This window comes from Nanorana parkeri, unplaced genomic scaffold, assembly GCF_000935625.1.
Source record: "Nanorana parkeri isolate BGI_ZX_2015 unplaced genomic scaffold, ASM93562v1 scaffold1196, whole genome shotgun sequence".
Classification (NCBI taxonomy): Eukaryota; Metazoa; Chordata; class Amphibia; order Anura; family Dicroglossidae; genus Nanorana; species Nanorana parkeri.
Genome location: NW_017307464.1, coordinates 451,330 through 461,215, shown reverse-complemented (window position 1 = coordinate 461,215; position 9,886 = coordinate 451,330). Strand labels below are relative to the sequence as shown.

At 37.3% G+C, this 9,886-nt stretch overlaps 1 protein-coding gene across 1 annotated transcript in view; it reads left to right on the top strand.

Annotated features, from left to right (window-relative positions):
* Window positions 1–9,886, top strand: part of PCLO (piccolo presynaptic cytomatrix protein) — a 118,245-nt gene that overhangs the window by 66,629 nt on the left and 41,730 nt on the right. The gene's annotated exons all lie outside the window — the stretch shown is intronic.

Here is a 9,886-nt window from a genome sequence, read left to right as displayed (position 1 = left end):
CGTCCCCTGGTAGGATGGATGATTAAATGTCTGTGAGACTAGGTATAGATAGACGATTGAAGCATAGATATTTACTTACAATACAGTAGACTTAGAATACACCTTGGCCTAAAGTAAAATACTGCAAATGTATTGTAATGTAATGGAATGTCAAGTAATCGTATTGTATGTATTGTATTTGTTTTGTCTTAAAATTATATGTTAATAAAAACTAAATATTTTAAAAAAATTAACTCCGTTACAAAAACTAGAGGCCATCACCTAAAATTGATGGAAAAAAAATTCCAGCACAAGGGGCGAAGGGGGTTCTTCACAGTAAGATCAGTTAGGGTCTGGAACTCACTGCCACAGGCGGTGATTTCAGCAAATAATGTGGAATTGTTCAAGAAACTTTTGGACGATTTCTTAAGGGACCGTAATATACAGGGGTACGGGTACTCCTAGAATGAGATCCTAATAGGTTGGACTTGATGGACTAATGTCTTTATTCAACCTCAAATACTATGTAACTATGTAAAAAACTCTCAAGTTTTTTTGCATATATCTGCTGCCAGCAAGTATTAGATATATGCAAAAACATAAAAAAAGTTAAAAAGTTAACAAAAAGGTAATTACTTACCTCTGTCTCCACTGCTTGCTCCCGTCTGAAGACCTGGAGCTTCTCCAGCGGCCGAGCAGGATGATGGGGCGGGCGCATGTGCAGTAGAGATCTTCAGTGGGAGAAGTGGAGAAACACAGTGGAAGTGAATGCATGCAGCCGGGAGCGTGCACGTTGGACAGATACCGTGGGACACAGAAGACATAGCAGTCAGATTAGAGACCATCACCTGCGCTGGAGGGATTGCTGAATACAAGTGGAAGGAAGAAGATGATCGGATCAAGAGCCATCATTTAAGGTAAGTCCTTAAAGCTGCATGGCGGGGGGAGAAAAAGAATTGTGACTTTAGTGTCACTTTAAACTATAGATCAAAAAGTCTGACTTTATTTTTAACAAAAACATTTTTTTGTTCCTCTGGAACGCACTGGAACACAAGCCGGCCAGTTCCCTGCGTTCAAGGGCGGGGGGCGTGGCAGTGCATTGAAGTCAATGGCACCGCAGCCATGTCCCCCACCCGCAGAGTGATCGCCTGAACCCGGAACGCAGACACTAACGTTCCTGTCCAGTGCGTTCTGCAAAAATACTGCAAGCCCTAAGCACCGAACCGGCCCTAAGCGTGCAGACCTCACCCAGCAGAGCACGAACCTGGATGGCTTTCCTGATTTACAGCACTGTAAGAGGTCAGTGTCCGATCCCAAACATCTTGAGGACAAAAAAGGGAACATGTAAGTAGAAGGCTGTGGGAAATGTATAGGGTACGGTCCTGGGGGTTGATGGTGGGCGGAGCACCAACCATATATATGCTGCCATGTAGGTACCAGGAAAGGAACTTTCTTTTTCGATTACCCTGCACACAATTTGATCTTCAAATAGAACATTGTACTTTTTGAGTAAACAACCCTTCTGAACTCTTTTGCTGTCTGTTACTCGCATTTATACATGCCCTCTATCTTAAAGTCATTAAAGTTGTCAGCTTAGCAGTTCAGCTTGACCTGATCTCCCCATCCAGCAGTGACTACACAACCTTCCAGCCTTCTAATCTCTAATGTAAACACAGAGCAGGTGCAATGGGTGGGGAAGCAGAATCGGGTTTTCGTATGATAATAGGCCAATTAATGGGAAGTGAACTATCAGAATGACTGTACAACTGGCCAAATTTTGTCTATCGGGCAGGCTAGAAAACTTTTTTCAAATCGTACAAAAATCAATGGATTAGTGGTGTTTTTGTATGAAAAAAATTGCAACATGAACACTGCACATGCGGAAACAAAAATGTGTTGTCAATCGCCAAAATTCAGTCAGTTAATATTGCTAATGAATGATAATTGAAATCCAAATTGGTCTGTGCATGATACGCCAGTCGTGCGAAAATGAAACGACGTTTCCATGATGGAACGAAAAAAAATCGTTCAATAATTGTAATTTAAGACAACAACTTTAATAACTTCAGTGCTTCTGCTCTGAACTTGAGGAGGAATTACTCAAGTGACTGCAGCTACAGATGTCAGTAAAGGTTTGCCTTTAAATCTCAGTTACTGTCTGTTAAGAATATGACATTTCTTTGAATGTTTATGAATGTCCGAAGCATGGCCACAGTCATATTGCACTGGATTGGTGTTCACAATTAAAATATATTCGGGCTGGCATATCTAGTAAATCTAGAGGTATATTATTCAATTCTGGGGCACACACTTTAAGGTAAATCTGTCATGAGAGAAATATTAGCGCTGCCTTTTCTGACCTAAATATAAAAATAATAATAAAAAGTACAAGAAATATACAGGATGAGTACCAGCATCTATACAAGAAGTATACAGCATTCTGTCTGGATAATCCACGCAGGGAGAATGTTTAATATTAAAGCATGACATCATCCAAAATTGTAGGGTTTAGCATGTGGAGAAGGGGTATAATGTCTGTCAGGGTTTTTTTGCTGTCTGTGGCACCAGTTGATAGATTTCTCTTCACTTCCTGTTTCTCTGAAACAAGGATGAGAAATAAGGGGATTGTTGGTCACCAGGATAGGTAAGACTCAGATGGCAATGAACACCGCACAGAGGTTCTAAACTTTTTCCATTCCCAAAACAAAGGTTTTTGTTTGTACTCTGATAAACCACTGGTACTGGAACAGTAAGGGAGGGGAATCTCATCTACAGGGATGGAGATCACAGTAAACACGTAACAACAGTTCTAGCGCTTTCCCATGCTACACAAAAACAAAAAGGTTTGTCTGTTTGGTTGTGCAATCAAGAGAACAGAGTAGACATGCCACAATTTACCAGTCTTCCGTTTTGGGCTGGCTTAAACCAGCATGTTACAAAGGCTGCAGTCATTTCTCCAGTGAGTAATATGTGTGAAAATACAAATAGAGTATGACTCATTACCTCCTGACATTTTAGCAGTTCCATTTGTTTGATGGCATTTACAAATACAATTCAAAAATACTTATTGAGTTTAAAATGCATGGCATACATTTTAATCCTAAATAAAAGAGATTTCTCAGCTACATGTACTGAGTTTTTGTTTGCGTGTTCTTATCAAAAGACCTTTTAATCTGGCCAAGAAACAAAAACATACAATCATATATATTATCTCATCAGTGGCTTTGTACGAGAGATTTCCTTGCATTGGTATTCCATATACAGTATGTCTGTATCATAGTTTGAGGTCCAAATAACGATAAAGATGTCTACATTTTCCATCTAAAAATTTGAAATATCTTTATGATAAGATAAACTTGAGGCATGTAACAAACAAATCACTGCTCCCATTCTCATGCTAACTCCTCACCTCGAGAGTATACCAGGTGCAGGTACTGAGCATGTCTCTGTTTCAGTATGTGAGATCCCATACAATAACCAAACTTTATACATTTTCACTAAATATAAAACATTTTATTCCATAGTAACAGACACACTGTCAATCCGCCGGCATGGACCGCCTGCCTCTAATGCGTTCCATCCAGTCTTAGAGATAGAGCAGTTATTAGGAGGGATTACCTTATATACAAACACTTCAATTTAATTTGATTCACAGGTGTAGATTCTTCACAATAACCCTTTCAATGCACAACTGCTATTACAACCACTTCAATTATTGGCAATCAAAGCACTTATAGTCCCACAATTAAACGTTATGCAGCTTCTCCATATTGATACAAGGTTGATACAAACATATATATTTTTAGGTATATTTAAATGTTCTAGATTTACAAATTTTACAATATTTGTAATATTGAAAATTAGAAATTGGTTTTAACTGTATTTTAATTAAAGGTTGTTTTTACATGGAGGGATGAGTTTGATTTGGTTTTGCAAGGTGTAATAAGGAAACTCCATTTTGGAAAGATAATAACATCTCAGATAAGTGCATGCTTACATATATACCCTATATTTGTATCAACGTTGTATCCATATGGAGAAGCTGCTTATATGTAGCTTAATCATGAGACTATTAATGCTGTGGTTGATTGATTCTCTTCATAAGCCTTACAATTAGGAATTTAATCTCCCAGGGTCAATTCTTTCACTCTCTCCCCTGTTTCTTCCTTGCTATATCTGTCCTCTCCGGTGATCTTTTTCTTTCTCTCCTCTAACTATAGTCTCTTCTCCTTTTCGTTAGAACAATTCATGTAATTTGCTTTCTATGCAGTGGTCGATCTTCACCTCACATGGGTCGTTCACAAATAAAGTTACTTCCTATGCCGATACATACATATCCTTATAGAGACCATGTTGTAAATCCACAACTTCTTAATCCTTCGATTGAGCGTAAGCATATACATGCCTACCCAACTCACCTGCTTCTTGTTTTTATTTTGACCCAATATGCTTGTTTAATTTCCTGAGCTTATCTATGATGCCATTAGTGGACTATTGTTTTATGTTCTATACTTTTTATAAGAACTGTTCATGTTCTGTTACATTTTTCAATAAAATGATTCAACTCCAAATACCTTAGTAACTAAGAATTGAAATGGCTGTAATATCAGTTGTGCATTGAAAGGGTTATTGTGAAGAATATGTAAGCAAGTCAGACTGAAATGTTTATATATAAGGTAGTCTCTTCTAGTAACCTCCCACTCTCTATGAGTAAGCCCGCTGGGAGAAACGCATTAGGGGCAGCTGGTCTATGTTGGGGAACTGACAGTGTGTCTGTTACTATGGAATAAAAGTTTTTTAATTGGGTAAGGACTATGGAGTGCCGTGATTGTATGGGATCTCCAGATAAGCTTGAGGATATGAAATAATTTTGTGAATAGACCCCTAAGTCAGAAATATACCTAAAAGTCACTCTCTAAGCTGATCATTAATGCCCTATACAACTCCAGTATAGGGCCGTACTACCATTTTCTGTCCCCCACCAACTTTGGAGCACCCTTTGTGCTCTTTTATTTTCTCTGTGCATATCGCTTTTCTAGTGGTCAGTGATTCGATCACATGATGTCATGGTTCCTCTTCCTCCTCACCTTTCTCTAGTGTTGGGTTGTCCTGAATACTTCTTAAACCAGTGCTACATCACCACCATGCTTCATAGCTGGTACTGGGTTCTTCTCCTGAAATGCTTTCTTCAGTTTGCATCACACTTTTACTGTGGTCTAACAACTCTGTGGTCTAACAACTCTTCTGGAACAACATTGTTCCAGAATGACTCGTCTTTACCTTTATGTTCAATAACAAACTGTATTCTTGCTCTACCGTTCTTTTTGGACAACATAGGCTTTTCCTGGAATGCCTCCCATATAGTTTAAATTGGTGCAATTTCTTTCTAGACACTGTTTGAATGTAGAGCTATTATTTGCATTTTTAGATATGTTGAAAAAGTCAACAATTTCCAGTGGGTATACTTTCTTTTTCACATGACAGTAATATACTTTAGAAATTCTGTTTATAAAACAGTGTAATTATGCTGCTTCTACCCATAAAAACATTATAAAATCAACACAGCATATTTTTTTGGCATTCTAAAGGAAGAATTATGCCATTCAGTGTTGTCTTTAGTGATAGCAATTACATTAATTGGTCAGATCTGAAATGTGGCAATGGCACTGAAATAAGATTGTTGGTATAGAAAACTTTGATATTTGTTTTGGTGCTTTGGAAGAGTACAGGCAGTTTTCTTCTTTATCTTCTTCAGGTAAACCTGTTACTAAAAGTAAACTATGCATCCAACAGCTGCAGTAGCCTTTAGCTGATAGCATAAGCTGTTTGCACATACTACTCCATGAACTCCTTTCTCAGTACAGCATGCAGATTTCAGCAAGCCCATGGCCAGAATTATCCCTGCCCTCCTAGACTGCCTGTTTTGTGCTGCTGACAGAAACATTATAGGATGTATTTATAAACAATTTGCAGATCCAGTTATTCACTGGGACTCCATGAGCTCTGTGCGAATGGAGACAAATGGAGACAAAAATGAATAGTATTAGTATATTTTCTTTCCAAGTTGAATGTAATATCACAAAATTACCGATTTGTCCAGTAAATTGAGTGGTGAAGCATGGGAAAGAAGTATGTATTCCCTATGTTCCTTATCTCTCCGTGAGGAGGGACACTGCATGGCCCCAAAATGTTGTGACCAGCACTAGGCATACCCCCATCCTTTCCCAAAATACAATAACAAAATACATCCCCTGGGGGGATCCAGTGTCACCTGCTCATCTGTGGGCTCACATCCCTAGTACCATGACAGTATCATTTTAAATAATTCAATTTTTAACTACTATTAAAATACCTGTTGCAATCTAAAATTAATAATATAAATGCCATGATGTTCCTTATTGGATTAACGAAAAACTATCTATAAACACTCCAACATGTCAGCTTCTATCCTTCATATGTCTGGTGATGGTTAGAAAAAGAAATGGGAAAGTGGATTAGTTTCACTAGTCATCAAAGCAGTTCTATAAGGCATGTTAAATTAAGAAGCATTCTTGTCCAAAATTAGGCTAAATTAGGACAGTCAGCCTTGCTGGAATTTTTGTGTTTGGGATAACAAGAGCTTCCAAAGGTTACAGGTGTTGGTTATATACTTCTAGGGAAATCCTGCATTACCCAATTCTTGAGTGATCATTGGAAGTGATGTTCATATGTAATGCATTATTTGCAAAGGCTAGGTTGGTTGTTGGCACCCTTATTAAGAAGACAATAATCACTGATTCTGATACTCAAATTAGAACTTAGCTTTGGATGTTCGTTATTATCTGAAGTTCGGACGATTTTCAGAGCAATAACTCAGACTGCTTAAAATGTACATCAGAAAAAAAAAATACTATATAGTACATCTCTGCAATGCATGCACTTTGCTCCATGTATTATCAATTTAAAGACCCTGAAAGTACAGAAAAATACCTTTTATGTCAGAAATGCACTGTTGTGGACTGAGAACACTCATCATTTTTGTGGACTGAGTGCTAAACTACTAAAGCCCACTAAAGCTGGGTATACATGGTTATATTTTCTTCATTCAACCTGTGGATTGAATGAAGAAAATATGACAGATTCCTCCATACATGTTTATGGGCTGGTAACTGTCTGCAACTTTCTCCTTGTTGAAATTTTGGTAACCTTTTCAGATATTTTCTCGCTGCCTCCGTTTTTTTTACAGTTTGGTATATGTAAGGGGCAAATTCATGGAGCTGTAAAATTTACTGCAGGTGAATCTTCCTGGTGCATGTGTTTTCAATTTCAGTGATTGATTCACCTGTAGTAAATGTTTGGTGAATGGCACATTCACTGCTTTACTAAATATGCCCAAGAGGCTTATTGTAGTATATCTAAGCTATTGACATTAACCTGAAAAGTTATTTGTACCCTGCTAGATTTTTCTTTGTCCTCGCTAGGGAGATTCATCCTCTGTAATTGTCCTGATTTGTGCTGATTACCTCTGTCATTGGGACTGAAAGTGATGGGAAAATTCAAAATTTTGAGTTGCCACTAGAGTTGGAATAGAAAAATATTTCAATTGGGATCCTTGTTCCAGTGACAACTGTTTAACAGGGGATGTCCCTCACTATGGAGACAATTCGTCTCTCACTTCCTGTTGTGTCTACCGAACAGAAAGTGAAAGGAAATCTCCCCAATGGAATATAGAAGGCAAAGAAAAAAATTACAGGAGTTTAACCACCTACTAACCCTACTCTATTCAAAATGAAAAAAAAGTTTGAGGTTTGGATATAATTAATTTTTTGTGCTATTATGTGTATGTTTTGTTGCATGTACGTATGCCCATGTTACTCAATTCATGAAAACTGTATTTCTGTATCGTATTTGTTTTCTTTTGATATGTATTCATAGATTTATCTAAGAATTTGTGGATTCCAAATCTATATAGTTATGTAGGTTATACCTTAGGCTCTACCCTGTGTTTTATGACATTATTTTGCAGCAGGTGGTGCAGGTTAATTCAATGATATCAATATACTATTTTTGGATTTTGTTATGCCCCAGCACAGGAAAACGGCAAAACATGTACGAAGATCCATTTTAGTTTTTGTAAGTTATGATTGTATTATTTTGCAGTGGACATTCCTTGTGTGCTCTTTTTAAATATCTCTGCTGTGTGAAAACTGAGAATGTGAGATGCCTTCTTAAAGCAGCACATGAATACAATTTGAGATGACCATTTTGTTTTCTAAATTGTATTTATCCTTTATCTGCATTATTACTTCTTAAATATTGATTTCTTTATAATCTAATGCATATTTGTTCTAGATTTCCTTTTAAGCTAATATTATGATTTATTTAGACTTGCCTGATATTTAAAATGCAGCATTCTGTTGAGTTTGAATCTGCCCTTCAAAGCAACACATTTTACAAGTGAAAAAAAAAGCTACTTTAAGAAATCACATTCCTTCAGACATACTAAAAATACACAATATCATGGTGCACTATGGGCTTTGTGGATTGTATAATTCTACATCTGTAGGATTTAATTGTTTAATATAATTGCATCACCTAGATGTTGTATACACCTTTTAGCTTTCGTTTATGTACACCTAACAAACGTCTGCACTGCTGCCTAAAGCAGCACGTTGTATTAGAAATCTGAAAATTACATCAAATGTTTTAGCCACTTAGGAAATAAATTGTTTATGTAGTATTGCTACTTATTTATACATTTACTTTATGCTTGCATATAAATGCACATTAAATCAAGAAAAATATGTTACTTTATGCTTGCATATAAATGCCCATTACATCAAGATAGAAAAATAACCCTTTAATCGACACCAATAACCAAGCATTACTAATAGTGAAAAAATGTTAAAGAGACACTGCCACCATGTCCATACAGGGCAAAGTGACAGTGTCTCTGCAAACCCTATACTCTCCTTACCATCACTGCCCCAGTACTTCTTTCTCCTCTGTAGCTGACACTGAAATAGCTGGTGTCAGTGACGGGGGGAGCACATATACCACTACCCTGGTCATGTAAAGTGCTTGGGCTAGTGATTGACTGCTAAACCCAAGAACTCTTACAGGAGAGGAGGTTGCATGCCCCTCCATAAATACCAAATGATGTGGAGAGCTGCAGAGGTGAAAGAAGTGGCGGGGGAGCACTGGTAAGGTGACTATAAGGGGGTTGTGGTGATGGGCCATTTGCAGAGATACTGTCACTTTGCCCTGCATGGGCAAGGTGACAGTGGCTCTTTAAAGTGGACATTTAAATATAATATTCACTTTCATGACATTGTAGAATTTTTACCTGCCATGAAAGTAAAAAGCATGCCAAATCTTGAATGTTGTGCACATCGGACATCAGAGCACCTGCACTGAATCAGTTCTGCTCAAAAGGCTTATTCAATAAGGTGCATGCACAGCACAGTAATCCATAAAAGGGGGTTGAAACCCTACTGTAATAGCCTGACTGCAGCAAATTGAAATCTCATTTATTGCTATGGCATTCTGTGCTTTGCACATCATTGATATTTGTACTGCTTTTTTAGATAAGCCCAAATTGGGCAGTTTGCCATTGAGACAACACACTCTCACATAATTTGTGCATAATTGGATTAACAACAAAGTGATAACAATACATTTGATTACTTGCAAGTCTGTATTAAAGATTAAGAAATCTTCTAGCATGCTGCAACATTACTGTAGTTTCAATGTATGTATGGAAAACTAGCAGTCTGACAACAGGTGCTTGGTGATTGTTTGGGCAACTGACAGTTATCAGATCTTTAATATTCAAAGATCTGCCAATATATAGGCAATATAATAGATTAATCTAAATAAACACTGCAGAGAAAATAGTAAAAATATATAAATATATTTATAAGAATAT